General features: G+C 45.7%; 1 protein-coding gene across 1 annotated transcript in view; it reads left to right on the forward strand.

The window, feature by feature from the left end:
* Nucleotides 1-1,014, forward strand: part of asap1a (ArfGAP with SH3 domain, ankyrin repeat and PH domain 1a) — a 157,500-nt gene extending 156,486 nt beyond the window's left edge. Inside the window, exon 30 of the mRNA XM_064942550.1 lies at nt 6-1,014. The gene's annotated coding sequence lies outside the window, so the exon portion shown is untranslated. The remainder of the gene's footprint in view (nt 1-5) is intronic.
* The last annotated feature ends 15,984 nt before the right edge of the window (nt 1,015-16,998 follow it).

A 16,998-nucleotide genomic window follows, 5' to 3' on the forward strand; every position in this document is an offset into this window, starting at 1 on the left:
TACAGGCCGAAGCATGAGGTCATATTGTTGAGCTTCAGAATTATTATTGCTTTTTTTTTATACTCTTATTCAATTTTACGATGATTCATTTCTATGTTTGTTTAGATTTGTCATGGAGGAATTTGCTGTGACTGACGGAGGTGTGAAAATGACTCTGAATGCCATTTTTAGGTAGAAGGTTTCGCCTTAGTTTAAAATAAAGCTGTTGTCTTATTAACAGGAAGGAAATGATGAACTATTAATGCTTCTTGTATTATATTTGATGTTGACGGTCAGTGACACTTCTTATGACTATAGTTAGTGATTGCTAAATGGAGACACCTTTTATTGTGTATTGAGTGTAAATGTATGTTTGTTTCTGTTTGGGGTAGAAGAAGAAAAAACTGTATCATTGACAGCTTCACCACTATCATTGTGTTTGGAATTGACTGTCTACAGTAGCTCATTCAGGTTATTCCTTGTGGGAGACAATTTGTTAGCACGTCTTGTTGTTATTGTCCTAATATGTGTGATGAGAATTGAAGCTTTCATCACAGCCCCCTTAGACCAGTCTTTTTGTTACATTTCTCAACAAAGTTTGTGTGATTTCAGCACAGGCAAAACCAGTGGGGTCCCACTGATGGAGGTGTGATTGAGCCATGGCAATCAATTGGCTGATTCCCAAATCCTCTAGATTTTTACATTTACTTGAATATTTATTTAATCTAGAATTATACCAGAAGCTGGACATGGGTAGTAATAATTAATTAAACATATTCTAATGCATCAAATTCAAGTCAGATTCCGCGCCTGTGTTATTCTATGTTATTCCTCACTCAAGTTGGATGTATATTGGACTGGCACTGCCAAACCGTGCTTTTTAGAAGGCTAGTTTGACATTTGTTTTATTGTGAAATAACTGGATGCAGAGCTACCCATGTTCCGCTTGTGTGTTGGCTTCATTGTTTGATATTGTGTGTTGAGGACAGAACCATGACTCCATTATTCATTGAATAATAAAGATTTTATGTTGAATTATTGTGAATGCTTGTTTCATTTAAAAGCTTTAGGGGGGACAGAAAAGATAGTGATGGACTCTGAGTCATGAGTGGCTGGAGTGAGAGAGTTACAGAGCCTAGGAGAAGGCCCTGTGGCCAAAGCTCTGGAGCTTCAACCTGGGGGATGGTAAGGTGGCCCGCTGTGGGGGAACGGAGTCTGCGTGTTGATTGGTGGGGGAGAAAAGGTTCGTAGGTCAGAAGGAGGAGCTTGCAATCAATCAATCAAATGTATTTATAAAGCCCTTTTAACATCAGCTGATGTCACAAAGTGCTGAACAGAAACACAGCCTTAATCTCCTAACAGCAAGCAATGCAGATGTAGAAGCAAGGTGGCAAGGAAAACCCCACTAGAAAGCCAGAATTTAGGAAGAAACCGAGATGAACCAGGCTCTGAGGGGTGGCCAGTCCTCTTCTGGCTGTGCCAGGTGGAGATTATAACAGAACATGGCCAAGATGTTCATAGATGACCAGCAGGGTCAGATAATAATCAGTGGTTGTAGAGGGTGCAGCAAGTCAGCACCTCAGGTGTAAATGTCAGTTGGCTCTTCATAGCCGATCATTCAGAGTAAGAGACAGCAGGTGTGGTAGAGAGAGAGAGTCCAAAACAGCAGGTCCGGGACAAGGTATCACGTCCAGTGAACAGGTCAGGATTCCATAGCCGCAGGCAGAACAGTGGAAACTGGAGCAGCAGCATGATCAGGTGGACTGGGGACAGCAAGGAGTCATCAGGCCAGGTTGTCCTGAGGCATGGTCCTAGGGCTCAGGTTCTCCGAGAGAAGAGGGAGAGAAAAAGAGAGCGAATTAGAGGGAGCATACTTAAATACACACAGGACACCGGATACAACATGAGAATTACTTCAGATATAACAGACTGACCCTAGCCCCCCGACACAAACTATTGCAGCATAAATACTGGCGGCTGAGACAGGAGGGGTCAGGAAACACCGTGGCCCCATCTGACGATACCACCGGACAAGGCCAAACAGGCAGGATATAACCCCACCCACTTTTCCAAGGCACAGCCCCCACACCACTAGAGGGATATCTTCAACCACCAACTTACTTACGAAGACCTCCCCCATGGCACAAACCCGAGGGTGGTGCCAACCCGGACAGGTAGATCATGTCAATGACTCAAGTGACGCACCCATCCTAAGGACGGCACAGAAGAGCACAAGTAAGCCAGTGACTCAGACCCCGTAATAGGGTTCCACTCAATCATAGGACCTACTGAAGAAATGAGTCTTCAATAAAGACTTAAAGGTCGAGATCCAAGTTTGCGTCTCTCAATTTCGTTGGGAGCCAGTAGAGTTCACAGAGGACAGGGGTGATGTGCTGCCAGGAGTCCCTTTGGAGCTTATGGAGGGCCCTTGATTTGATGCCGGAGAGTAGTGAGTAGCAGTTGTCATGAGGTTTTCAGCAGCAGGATGGGCGAGGCCTTTGGCAAGGTGGAAGAATGAGGATTTGACAGTCTGTCTAATGTGGTGGTCAAATGAGAGGGTGTAGTTGTGTGCATGGAGGGAGAGATCGTGGTGTCATCTTTGGTGAGGATGGATTTGGTGCCTATGAGGAGGAGTTCAGTTTTATCACTGTTGAGCTTAAGGATGTTTTGTTGCATTGATGTTTTTATTTTATTGTTATTTAACCAGGTAGGCCAGTTGAGAACAAGTTCTCATTTACAACTGCGACCTGGCCAAGATAAAGCAAAGCAGTGTGACACAAATAACAACACAGAGTTACACATGGAATAAACAAACATACAGTCAATAACACAATAGAAAAATCTATATACAGTGTGTGCAAATGAAGTAAGATTAGGGAGGAAAGGCTATAAATAGGCCGTAGTGAAAAAATAATTACAATTTAGCAATTAAACACTGGAGTGATAGATGTGCAGAAGATGAATGTGCAAGTAGAGATACTGGGGTGCAAAGGATCAAAACAAATATATAACAATATGGGGGTGAGGAAGTTGGATGGGCTATGTACAGGTGCAATTATCTGTAAGCAGCTCTGACAGCTGATGCTTAAAATTAGAGAGGGAGATATGAATCTCCAGCTTCAGTAATTTTTTGCAGTTCATTCGAGTCATTGGCAGGAGAGACATGGAAGGAAAGGCGGCCAAATGAGGAGTTGGCTTTGGGGTTGACAGGTGAAATATACCTGCTGGAGCGCGTGCTGCTATGGTGACCAGTGAGCTGGGATTCTAGGAAGCCGATTCTAGATTTTATTTTGGATTGGAGATGCTCGATGTGAGTGTGGTCCAACCAGACTCCAGGTATTTGTAGTTGTTCACATATTCTAAGTCAGAACTGTCCAGAGTAGTGATCCTAGACGAGCAGGCTGGTGCGGGCAGCGATCGGTTGAAGAGCATGCATTTAGTTTTACTTGCATTTAAGAGCATTTGGAGGCCATGTCAGGAGAGTTGTATGGCATTGAAGCTCATCTGGAGGTATGTTAACACAGTGTCCAAAGAAGGGCCAGAGTGGTTTCCAAAATGGTGTCGTTTGCGTAGAGGTGGATCAGATAATCAAAAGCAACAAGAGAATCATCATTGATGTATACCGCGAAAAGAGTCGGCCTGAGAATTGAACCCTGTGGCACCCCCATAGAGGCTGCTAGAGGTCTGGGAAAAAGGACCTCCGAGATGACACACTGAACTCTGTCTGAAAAGTAGTTGGTGAACCAGGGCATGCAGTTATTTGAGAAACCAAGGCTGTTGAGTCTACCGATAAGAATGGGGTGATTGACAGAGTCAAAAGCCTTGGCCATGTCGATGAAGACAGCTGCACAGTACTGTCTCTTATCGATGGCGGTTATGATATCATTTAGGACCTTGAGCGTGGCTGAGGTGCACCCATGACCAGCTCGGAAACCAGATTGCATAGCAGAGAAGGTGAGAGGGGTTTCTTCTCTGGAGGCATCCGTTAACTTCTTGCGACTAGCAATCCCGGATCTGGGAGCGTAATCACAGCCTCAAACGAATTAGCATAACGCAGCGGACATAAATACCCCTAGAAACTTTTCCTATTCATGAAAATCGCAAATGAAATATATTCAAACACAAGCTTAGCCTTTTGTTAATCACACTGTCATCTCAGATTTTCAAAATATGCGTTACAGCCAACGCTAGACAAGCATTTGTGTAAGTTTATCTTGGCATAATGCTATGCTAGGCTCTGCTGGAAGCAGGCAACATTTTCACGAAAATAAGAAAAGCAACCAAATTAAATCATTTACCTTTGAAGAACTTTGGATGCTTTCACTCAGGAGACTCCCAGTTAGATAGCAAATGTTCCTTTTTTCCAAAAATATTCTTTTTGTAGGCGAAGTAGCTCCCGTTTGTTCATCATGCTTGACTGAGAAATCGACCGGAAAATGCTACCACTACAACACCAAACTTTTTTCCAAGTTAGCTCCATAATATCGACAGAAACACGGCAAACGTTGTTTAGGATCCATTCTCAAGGTGTTTTTAACATATATATTCGATAATATATCCGTCGAGGCAGTTGGTTTCTCATAAGATGCGATTGGAAAAATGGCGACCTCAGTATTTTATGCAAGATTTTCTGCGGGAGACACCATGTGACCACTTGCTATATATGGTCCCTTATGGCTATTCTTTAATGGAAATGCGTAAAAAGACGTCACAAGGCTGTAGACACCTTGGGGAATACGTGGAAAACGTAAGCTCATTCGTAGCTCATTCACAGCCATTTAATAAGGAATCATTGGCATGAGGCGGTTTCAGAAAATGCGGCACTTCCTGGTTGGATTTTCATCTGGGTTTCGCCTGCAACATCAGTTCTGTTGCACTCACAGACAATATCTTTGCAGTTTTAGAAACGTCAGAGTGTTTTCTATCCAAAGCTGTCAATTATATGCATAGTCGAGCATCTTTTCGTGACAAAATATCTTGTTTAAAACGGGAACGTTTTTCATCCAAAATTTAGAATAGCGCCCCCTAACACTTAACTGGGTGAGATCTCCTCATGTGTGTGGGGTGGGACAAAAGAGCTATCTAAGGCATTTTGAGGGCTCTACAGTGAAATAAAACAATAAAAACTAGCCAAGCCAGCAGTAGACAAAGCATATTAACATTAGAGAGAGGTGTAAAGCAATCACAGGTGTTGATCAGAAGAGCTAAGACCACAACGAGTAAATGGCGATAAATGGGCAGAGCGGGTCAGCTAGGTACAATGAGGTACCATGTTATTGAAGCAGTCCAGGGGGCATCAGCTGTGTAGCCGAGTGGTCATAGTGTCAAAAGAGCAGCAATAGGTGAGTCAGGGTGCTGTTCTGTAGTCAATGTGGACACCAAGGAACTTGAAACTCCCGACCCACTCCACTACAGCCCCGTTGATGTTAATGGGGGCCTGTTTTGCCAGTCTTTTCCTGTAGTCAACGATCAGCTCCTTTGTCTTGCTCACATTGAGGGAGAGGTTGCTGTCCTGGCCCCACACTGCCAGTTCTCTTACCTCCTCCCTGTAGGCCGTCTCATCGTTGTCGGTGATCAGGCCTACCACTGTTGTGTCTTCAGCAAACTTAATGACTGTGTTGGAGTCGTGTTTGGCCATGCAGACGTGGGTGAACAGGGATTACAGGAGGGGACTAAGTACACACCCTTGAGGGGCTCCAGTGTTAAGGATCAGCGTGGCAGACGTGTTGTTGCCTACTCTTACCACCTGGGGATGGCCCGTCAGGAAGTCCAGGATCCAGTTGCAGAGGGAAGTGTTTAGTCCCAGAGTCCTTAGCCTAGTGATGAGCTTTGTGGGCCCTATGGTGTTGAATGTGATTGAGATTGCGTCATCTGTGGATTTGTTAGGGCGGTGTGCGAATTGGAGTGGGTCTAAGGTGTCCAGGAGGATGCTGTTGATGTGAGCCATGACCAGCCTTTCAAAGCACTTCATGGCTACTGACGTGAGTGCCACGGGGCGTTAATCATTTGGGCATATTACCTTCGCTTCCTTGGGCACAGGGACTATGGTGGTCTGCTTGAAATATGTAGGTATTACAGACTCGGTCAGGGAGAGGTTGAAAATGTCAGTGAAGACACTTGACAGTTGGTCCGTGCATGCTTTGAGTGCACATCCAGGTAATCTGTCTGGCCCAGCAGCTTTGTGAATGTTGTCCTGTTTAAAAGGCTACCGAGAGCGTTATCGCACAGTCATCCAGAACAGACGGTGCTCTTCTGCATTCTTCAGTGTTGCTTGCCTCGAAGCTAGCATAAAAGGCATTTAGGTCATCTGGTAGGCACTGGGCAGCTCGCATCTGTGTTTCCCTTTGTAATCAATAATAGTTTTCAAGCCCTGCCTCATCCGACGAGTATCAGAGTAACATATGAACAAAACCTTTAGTAGAATTCAATCTTTAATCCTGTATTGACACTTTGTTTGTTTGATGTTTCGTCTGAGGGCATAGAGGGATTTCTTATAAGCGTCCGGATTAGTCTCCAGCTCCTTGAAAACGGCAGCTCTAGCCTTTAGCTCGATGTGGATGTTGCCTGTAATCCATTGCTTCTGGTTGGGATATGTACGTACGATCACTGTGGGGACGACGTCGTCGATGCACTTATTAATGAAGCCGATGACTGAGGTGGTGTATTCCTCAATGCCATTGGATGAATACCGGAACATATTCCAATCTGTGCTAGCAAAACAGTCCTTTAGCATAGTATCCGAGTCATCTGACCACTTCTGTATAGAGCAACTGACAGGAATATTAGAAGTGTATTTGTATTTGTATTTATTAGGGATCCCAGTTAGCTTCTGCCAAGGCAGCAGCTACTCTTCCTGGGGTCCGGCAAAATTATGGCAGTTATCCAAATTTTTAAACGTTACAATACATTCGTTACAGATTCCACAACAGACTAAGTGTGTGCCCTCAGGTGGGTTTCTGCGATAGTCGGAATATGAATGCCATCTGTTACAAGCAAGTCATTGACTTCATGGACCTTGTTAAAAATCAGGCTGCATATGTTAATATGTTTTTTTTAGCACTTTTCTGGGTTGCTTGATTGTTTGTAATGCTTTACTGGGAAGCTTATCAAAAGAAGACTTGATAGTGTAAGCTGCACAAAGTGTTCTTCCTACTATTGCACACCGCCTCAGTGCTAACAGTGGAACTCTGGTTCATAGGCTTATGATTACTGCATCCAATAGCCGTAGGATTAACAAAGGTATTCAGGGCAATTATTATCACAATGGTAGGGATTAGCTGAGCTGGTCTTGGGTCATTGATAAATCATTGTTTCAACTCAGCCTTGAAGTGCGTGGACAGGAGTCCAGGAGCCAAGATGATTTGGATGGACTCCGTCATTCCTGTAGAGTATCTTCTGTTTCCAGAAGGTGTCATCTGCAAAGCAGTGGAAGTCAATGTTGAAATGATTAAGGATCTGACCAAGGGGGAGGATGTAGATGATGAAGAGTGAGGGACCATAGCACAGAGCCCCAGGGGACAAACTTTATAACTGCAGCTGAGTCTGAGATCTGGCCATTGAGGGTGATGTAGTGGGTCCAGTTTGTGAGGTATGATTGTAGCCAGGAGAGGGCAGTTCCCTCAACACCCAAGCCCTCAGCAGAGGTTAGGAGTTCATTAATTAATAACTTTGAGGAGTGCAGTTTCACTACTGTGGAGGGGGCGGAAACCAGACTGGAGGGGCTCAAACAGGTTGTTGATTAGCAGGTGGGTTTGTAATTGGGAGGCAACAGTATGTTTCCAGAATCTTGTCAAGTAGGGGGGTCTGGAAATGGGGCGGAAGTTATTGAGGATGGTGACTTCCCGTGCTGGCATTTTTAGGATGTGTGTGAGCAGCTGTTTCGTAGTTAGAGGGGACAGTAGCATGGGTGAGAGAGAGGTTGACGATGTGTGTGAAATATGGTTAGAGAGCAGGCAGGCAGACTTTGATGAGAACAGTAGGGAGAGGATCCAGGGAGAAAGTTGTAGTCTTGGATGACATGATAAGTTTTGAGATATAGGGAGAGTCAATGGGGGCAAATTAAGAGGGCTGGGTTTCAGGGGTGACTGTTGGGAGGTTGACAGAGGGATGGGTGTCTGAGTGAGATTGATCAGTCAATGATGAGTTTATTTTGGTGATTTGTCCTTGAAAAACTGAAGGAAGGAGTTGCAGAGTTCAGTGGAGAGAAGGTGTGGTCACAGGGCTGAAGTAATTTGCTGACAGTTGTCTTGACGTGGCCCTCTTTGGGTATAGCGAGTACCATCCCCCCTCTCTCTCACCACGTATAGAGAGTACCATCCCCCTCTCTCTCACCACCTCTCTCTTTCCCCTACACCCAGGTTTTGTTATCTCAGGTTGTAAATTCCTGGAGGAGACTCTCTCCCCTGGCCATGCAGTATAGAGAGAGAAAGTTATGTAAGCTGATTTGGTCCTGCCGTACATACCTACACGTACGCTACGGTCACAAGACGCAGGCCTCCAAATTGTCCCTAGAATTTCTAAGCTAACAGCTGGAGGCAGGGCTTTCTCCTATAGAGCTAAATTTTTATGCAACGGTCTGCCTACCCATGTCAGAGACGCAAACTCGGTCTCAACCTTTAAGTCTTTACTGAAGACTCATCTCTTCAGTGGGTCATATGATTGAGTGTAGTCTGGCCCAGGAGTGGGAAGGTGAACGGAAAGGCTCTGGAGCAACGAACCGCCCTTGCTGTCTCTGCCTGGCAGGTTCCCCTCTTTCCACTGGGATTCTCTGCCTCTAACCCTATTACAGGGGCTGAGTCACTGGCTTACTGGGGCTCTCTCATGCCGTCCCTGGGAGGGGTGCGTCACCTGAGTGGGTTGAGTCACTGACGTGATTTTCCTGTCTGGGTTGGCACCCCCCCTTGGGTTGTGCCGTGGCGGAGATCTTTGTGGGCTATACTCAGCCTTGTCTCAGGATGGTAAGTTGGTGGTTGAAGATATCCCTCTAGTGGTGTGGGGGCTGTGCATTGGCAAAGTTATATCCTGCCTGTTTGGCCCTGTCCGGGGGTATCATCGGATGGGGCCACAGTGTCTCCTGACCCCTCCTGTCTCAGCCTCCAGTATTTATGCTGCAGTAGTTTATGTGTCGGGGGGCTTGGGTCAGTTATATCTGGAGTTCATCTCCTGTCTTATCCGGTGTCCTGTGTGAATTTAAGTATGCGCTCTCTAATTCTCTCTTTCTTTCTCTCTCTGGGAGGACCTGAACCTGAGGACCATGACTCAGGACTACCTGGCATGATGACACCTTGCTGTCCCCAGTCCACCTGGCCGTGCTGCTGCTCCAGTTTCAACTGTTCTGCCTGCGGCTATGGAACCCTGACCTGTTCACCGGACGTGCTACCTGTCCCAGACCTGCTGTTTTCAACTCTCTAGAGACAGCAGGAGTGGTAGAGATACTTAATGATCGGCTATGAAAAGCCAACTGACATTTACTCCTGAGGTGCTGACTTGTTGCACCCTTGACAACTACTGTGATTATTATTATTTGATCATGCTGGTCATTTATGAACATTTGAACATCTTGGCCATGTTCTGTTATAATCTCCACCCGGCACAGTCAGAAGAGGACTGGCCACCCCTCATTGCCTGGTTCCTCTCTAGGTTTCTTCCTAGGTTTTGGCCTTTCCCGGGAGTTTTTCCTAGCCTCCGTTCCTCTTCACCTGCATTGCTTGCTGTTTGGGGTTTTAGGCTGGGTTTCTGTACAGCACTTTGAGACATCAGCTGATGTCAAATTTGATTTGATTTTAATTTGATTTGCTGTTTCTCAGTCATTTTATCATTACATCCCACCTGTTCCTGTCATTTCCAGTGAGATTGATCAGGCCTCACTGTAAAAGTCAGTTATCGAGGTCATGCGACACCATTCAAATAGTTCCTCTCCCTGTCCTTTCCCTGACCTACTGAAACCATTTAAAAACCTTTCAAAACATTTCCATCCTTCTGTATACCCAATTTCAAACTGAAATGAAAAGAAACAATCCCAAAACCCCTTTCTAGTAACCTTATCAGTTTAACCTGTTGCATTAGGTTAGTAAAATACAAAACTGTTATTTAACAAATGTAGAACCTTCAAAAAGTTGGTGCTGTCTAATCAGCTTGGCAGTCAATAGTTATTTATTCCCACTGTATTACTGGACACTGCTCCACGTAATGGAAACTTATAATACTTTTATAATACATTAACTTCCTGCTCAAATTCACTGGAGTTGACTAACTATAAAACCAAGCAACAGTAATCAGAAACTTTCTAAGAATGTTTCTCATACTTCTAATTCAAATGTCTACCTGCTTGATTTCAACTGCAGCTAATCTTTTTTTGCAATCTCAAGGATCAATCCCTCTACTCATCCTTTAACCTTGTATTAAAACCTCAGCTAAGGTAAGAGAGAATGAAGGATCTTGTGGTCAGACAGTGGTAACAGGGAGGGGGCAATATGAGTTAGGTTGAGGTCAGACAGTGGGAACAGGAAGGGGTAATATGAGTTAGGTTGAGGTCAGAGGGTGGGAACAGGAAGGTGTAATATGAGTTAGGTTGAGGTCAGACAGTTGGAAAAGAGAGGGGTCAATATTAGTTAGGTTGAGGTCAGACAGTGGGAACAGGAAGGGGTAATATGAGTTAGGTTGAGGTCAGACAGCTGGAACGGGGAGGGGTAATATGAGTTAGGTTGAGGTCAGACAGCTGGAACGGGGAGGGGTAATATGAGTTAGGTTGAGGTCAGACAGTTGGAACGGGGAGGGGTCTGACAGTAGGAACAGGGAGGGGTAATATGAGTTAGGTTGAGGTCAGACAGTTGGAACGGGGAGGGGTCTGACAGTAGGAACAGGGAGGGGTAATATGAGTTAGGTTGAGGTCAGACAGTTGGAACGGGAGGGGTCTGACAGTAGGAACAGGGAGGGGTAATATGAGTAAGGTTGAGGTCAGACAGTTGGAACGGGGAGGGGTCTGACAGTAGGAACAGGGAGGGGTAATATGAGTTAGGTTGAGGTCAGACAGTTGGAACAGAGAGGGGTAATATGAGTTAGGTTGAGGTCAGACAGTTGGAACGGGGAGGGGTCTGACAGTAGGAACAGGGAGGGGTAATATGAGTTAGGTTGAGGTCAGACAGTTGGAACAGGGAGGGGTAATATGAGTTAGGTTGAGGTCAGACAGTTGGAACAGGGAGGGGTAATATGAGTTAGGTTGAGGTCAGACAGTGGGAAAGGGCAGAGAGTCAGACAGTAGGAAGAAGGAGGGGGTAATATGAGTTAGGTTGAGGTCAGACAGTTCGAACAGAGAGGGGGTAATATGAGTTAGGTTGAGGTCAGACAGTTCGAACAGAGAGGGGGTAATATGAGTTAGGTTGAGGTCAGACAGTGGGAACAGGGATGGGAAATAAATAAAATTTTATTTGTCACATACACATGGTTAGCAGATGTTAATGTGAGTGTAGTGAAATGCTTGTGCTTCTAGTTCTGAAAATGCAGTAATAACCAACGAGTAATCTAACCTAACAATTTCACAACAACTACCTTATACACAAACGGATGAAGAATATGTACATAAAGATATATGAATGAGTGATGGTACAGAACGGCATAGGCAATATGCAGTAGATGGTATCAAGTACAGTATATACATATGAGATGAGTAATGTCAGGGTATGTAAACATATAAAAGTGGCATTGATTAAAGTGGCTAGTGATACATGTATTACATAAAGATGGCAAGATGCAGTAGATGGTATAGAGTACAGTACATACATGTGAGATGAGTAATCTAAGATATGTAAACATTATATTAAGTGACATTGGTTAAATTGGCAAGTGATACATTTTTTACATCAATTTTTCCATTATTAAAGTGGCTGGAGTTGAGTCAGTATGTTGTCAGCAGCCACTCAATGTTAGTGGAGGCTGTTTAACAGTCTGATGGCCTTGAGATAGAGGCTGTTTTTCAGTCTCTCGGTCCCTGCTTTGATGCACCTGTACTGACCTTGCCTTCTGGATGATAGCGGGGTGAACAGGCAGTGGCTCGGGTGGTTGTTGTCCTTGATAATCTTCATGGCCTTGATGACGAGTTTGGAGGGTACTATGGTGTTAAAACCTCTTACATCTATGGGGGCGCTATTTCATTTTTGGATGAAAAACGTTCCCGTTTTAAACAAGATATTTTGTCACAAAAAGATGCTCGACTATGCATATAATTGATAGCTTTCGAAAGAAAACACTCTGACGTGTCCAAAACTACCAAGATATTCTCTGTGCGTGCCCTAGAACGTGAGCTTCAGGCAAAACCAAGATGAGATGGCATCCAGGAAATGAGCAGGATTTTTGAGGCTCTGTTTTCCATTGTCTCCTTATATGGCTGTGAATGCGAGAAGAATGAGCCTGCCCTTTCTGTCGTTTCCCCAAGGTGTCTGCAGCATTGTGACGTATTTGTAGGCAGATTATTGGAAGATTGTCCATAAGAGACCACATTTACCAGGTGTCCGCCCGGTGTCCTGCGCCGAAATTGGTGCGCAAAGTCACCTGCCAGTATTTTTCCATGGGATACAGAGAGGAAAGCAAGCTTCCACGAACTGCATATCAATGAAGAGATATGTGAAAAAACACCTTGAGGATTGATTCCAAACAACGTTTGCCATGTTTCGGTCGATATTATGTAGTTTATCCGGAAAAAGTTTTACGTTGTAGGTGACTGAATTTTCGGTTCGTTTCGGTAGCCAGACGCAATGTAGAAAACGGAAAGATTTCTCCTACACACAGACGCTTTCAGGAAAAACTGCGCATTTGGTATGTAACTGAGAGTCTCCTCATTGAAAACATCAGAAGCTCTTCAAAGGTAAATGATTTTATTTATTTGGTGATCTGGTTTTTGTGAAAATGTTGCGTGCTAAATGCTACTCAAAATGCTATGCTAGCTTTGCATACTCTTACACAAATTAGTCAATTTCTATGGTTCAAAAGCATATTTTGAAAATCTGAGATGACAGTGTTGTTAAGAAAAGGCTAAGCTTGAGAGCAGACGCATTATTTTCATTTTATTTGCGATTTTCAGAAATCGTTAACGTTGCGTTATGCTAATGAGCCTGAGGCTTTAGTCACAAACCCGTATTCCTCTTGTCCAGATGGGTTAGGGCAGTGTGCAGTGTGTTTGCGATTGCGTCGTCTGTGGACCTATTGAGGCGGTAAGCAAATTGGAGTGGGTCTAGGGTGTCAGGTAGTGTGGAGGTGATATTGTCCTTGACTAGTCTCTCAAAGCACTTCATGATGACGGAAGTGAGTGCTACGGGGCGGTAGTTGTTTAGCTCAGTTACCTTAGCTTTCTTGGGAACAGGAACAATGGTGGCCCTCTTGAAGCATGTGGGAAGGGCAGACTGGGATAAGGATTGATTGAATATGTCCATAAACACACCAGCCAGCTGGTCTGTGCTCTGAGGACGCGGCTGTGGATGCCATCTGGGCCTGCAGCCTTGCGAGAGTTAACACGTTTAAATGTTTTACTCACGTCGGCTGCAGTGAAGGAGAGTCCGCAGGTTTTGGTAGCGGGCCGTGTCAGTGGCACTGTATTGTCCTCAAACCGAGCAAAGAAGATGTTTAGTCTGTCTGAGAGCAAGACCACCTGGGCCGCGACGGGGCTGGTTTTCTTTTTGTAATCCGTGATTGACTAAAGACCCTGCCACATACCTTCTGTGTCTGAGGCGGTGAATTGCGCCTCTATTTTTCTCTATATTGACGCTTAGCTTGTTTGATTGGCTTGCGGAGGGAATAACTACACTGTTTGTATTCGGTCATGTGTCCAGTCACCTTGCCCTGGTTAAATGCAGTGGTTCACGCTTTCAGTTTCGCGCAAATGCTGCCATCAATCCACGGTTTCTGGTTTGGGAATGTTGTAATGGTTGCTGTGGGTACGACATCGCCGATGCACTTGCTAATAAACTCGCTCACCGAATCAGCGTATTCATCAATGTTCTGGTTTGACGCAATGCGGAACATATCCCAATCCACGTGATCGAAGCAATCTTGAAGCGCGGAATCAGATTGGTCGGACCGGCGTTGAACAGACTTGAGCGCGGAAGCTTCCTGTTTTAGTCTCTGTCTATCGTCAGGGAGCAACAAAATGGAGTTGTGGTCAGCTTTTCCGAAAGGAGGGCCTTATATGCGTTGCGGAAGTTAGAATAACAATGATCCAGGGTTTTACCAGCCCTGGTAGCACAATCGTTATGCTGATAGAATTTAGGGAGTCTTGTTTTCAGATTAGCCTTGTTACAATCCCCAGCTACAAAGAATGCACCCTCAGGATATGTGGTTTCCAGTTTACATAGAGTCAAATAAAGTTTGTTCAGGGCCATCGATGTGTCTGCTTGGGGGGAATATATGTGTCTGTGATTATAATCAAAGAGAATTCTCTTGGTAGATTTTTTATTTTTTTATTTTTTGACGGCCTAGGAACAGTGGGTTAACTGCCTGTTCAGGGGCAGAACGACAGATTTGTACCTTGTCAGCTTGGGGATTCGAACTTGCAACCTTTCGGTTACTAGTCCAACACTCTAACCACTAGGCTACCCTGCCGACCCAAGATAATGCGGTTGACATTTGATTGTGAGGAATTCTAAGTCAGGTGAACAGAAGGACTTGAGTTCCTGTATGTTGTTGTGATCACGTCTCGTTTATCATAAGGCATACACCCCCGCCCCTCTTCTTACCAGAAATATGCTTGTTTCTGTTGGCACGATGCGTGAAGAAACCAGCTGGCTGTACCGACTCCGATAGCGTGTCTCGAGGGAGCCATGTTTCCGTGAAGCAAAGAACGTTACAGTCTCTTATGTCTCTCTGGAATGCTACCCTTGCTCGGATTTCATCAACCTTGTTGTCAAGAGACTGGACATTGGCAAGCAGTATGCTCGGGAGCGGTGCGCGATGTGCCCGTCTCCGGAGCCTGAACAGAAGACCGCTTCGACTGCCCCTTTTACGGAGTCGTTGTTTTGGTTCGGCGGTTGGATTCCGATCCATTGTCCCGGGTGGTGGGCAAAACACAGGATCCGCTTCAGGATAGTCGTATTACTGGTCGAAATGATGGTGAGATGACGTTTCTCTTATATCCAGTAGCATGTAATCAACCTAAGATTACCTGAGGAACCAATGTAAGAAATAACACGTAAAAAAAACAAATACTGCATAGTTTCCTAAGAACGCCAAGTGAGGCGGACATCTCTGTCGGTGCTGGAAGTTGAGTTAGGTTGAGGTCAGACAGTGGGAAAAGGGAGAGGGAATATGAGTTAGGTTGAGGTCAGACAGCGGGAACAGGGAGGGGGACAGACAGTAGGAATGGGGATGGGTAATATGAGTTTGGATAAGGTCAGACAGTGGGAACAGGGACAGGTAAAATGAGTTAGGTTGAGGTCAGACAGTGGGAACAACCAGCTGAGTCCTCCATCACCCCCAGTGGAGTCGAGTGACACAGGAAACATAACCAGCTGAGTCCTCCATCACCACCATTGGAGTGGGGTGACACAAGAAAAATAACCAGCTGAGTCCTCAATCACCAGCATTGTAGTGGGGTGAATACGGGTAACCACAACCAGCAAAGTCCTCCATAATCCCCAGTAGAGTGGGGTGACACAGGAAACATAACCAGCTGAGTCCTCCATCACCACAATTGGAGTGGGGTGACACAAGAAAAATAACCAGCTGAGTCCTCAATCACCACCATTGGAGTGGGGTGACACAAGAAAAATAACCAGCTGAGTCCTCAATCACCAGCATTGTAGTGGGGTGAATACGGGTAACCACAACCAGCAAAGTCCTCCATAATCCCCAGTAGAGTGGGGTGACACAGGTAACCACAACCAGCTGAGTTCTCCATCACCACCATTGGAGTGAGGTGACACAGGTAACCACAACCAGCTGAGTCCTCCATCACCCCCAGTGGAGTGGGGTGACACAGGTAACCACAACCAGCTGAGTTCTCCATCACCACCATTGGAGTGAGGTGACACAGGTAACCACAACCAGCTGAGTTCTCCATCACCACCATTGGAGTGAGGTGACACAGGTAACCACAACCAGCTGAGTTCTCCATCACCACCATTGGAGTGAGGTGACACAGGTAACCACAACCAGCTGAGTCCTCCATCACCCCCAGTGGAGTGGGGTGACACAGGTAACCACAACCAGCTGAGTCCTCCATCACCCCCAGTGGAGTGGGGTGACACAGGTAACCACAACCAGCTGAGTTCTCCATCACCACCATTGGAGTGAGGTGACACAGGTAACCACAACCAGCTGAGTTCTCCATCACCACCATTGGAGTGAGGTGACACAGGTAACCACAACCAGCTGAGTTCTCCATCACCACCATTGGAGTGAGGTGACACAGGTAACCACAACCAGCTGAGTTCTCCATCACCACCATTGGAGTGAGGTGACACAGGTAACCACAACCAGCTGAGTCCTCCATCACCACCACTGGAGTGACACAGGTAACCACAACCAGCTGAGATCCCCATCTACCTGTGTCACCCCACTCCACTGGTAGTGGTGGAGGCCACTGCTGGTTTTGGTTACCTGTGTCACTCCAATGGGGACACAGGTAACCAAAACCAGCAGTGGCCTCCACCCCTACCAGTGGAGTGGGGTGACACAGGAAACATAACCAGCTGAGTCCTCGTTCACCACCATTTGAGTGGAGTGACACAGGAATCATAACCAGCTGAGTCCTCAATCACCACCATTGGAGTTACACAGGTAACCAGAGGCATCCACCACTACCAGTGGAGAGGGGTGAGATAGGTAGCCATAACCAGCAGAGGCCTCCACCAACCCAACAAATGGAGTGGGGTGTCGTAGTTAACCATAACCACTAGAGGTCTCCACCACAACCAGTGGAGTGGGACATGTCACCATGACAATCAGAGGCTTCCACCACTACCAGTGGAGTATAACAGGTAACCATAACCAGCAGAGGCCTCCATCACTACCAGTGGAGTATAACAGGCAACC

This window comes from Oncorhynchus masou, chromosome 3 (assembly GCF_036934945.1).
Source record: "Oncorhynchus masou masou isolate Uvic2021 chromosome 3, UVic_Omas_1.1, whole genome shotgun sequence".
NCBI classification, from domain to species: domain Eukaryota; kingdom Metazoa; phylum Chordata; class Actinopteri; order Salmoniformes; family Salmonidae; genus Oncorhynchus; species Oncorhynchus masou.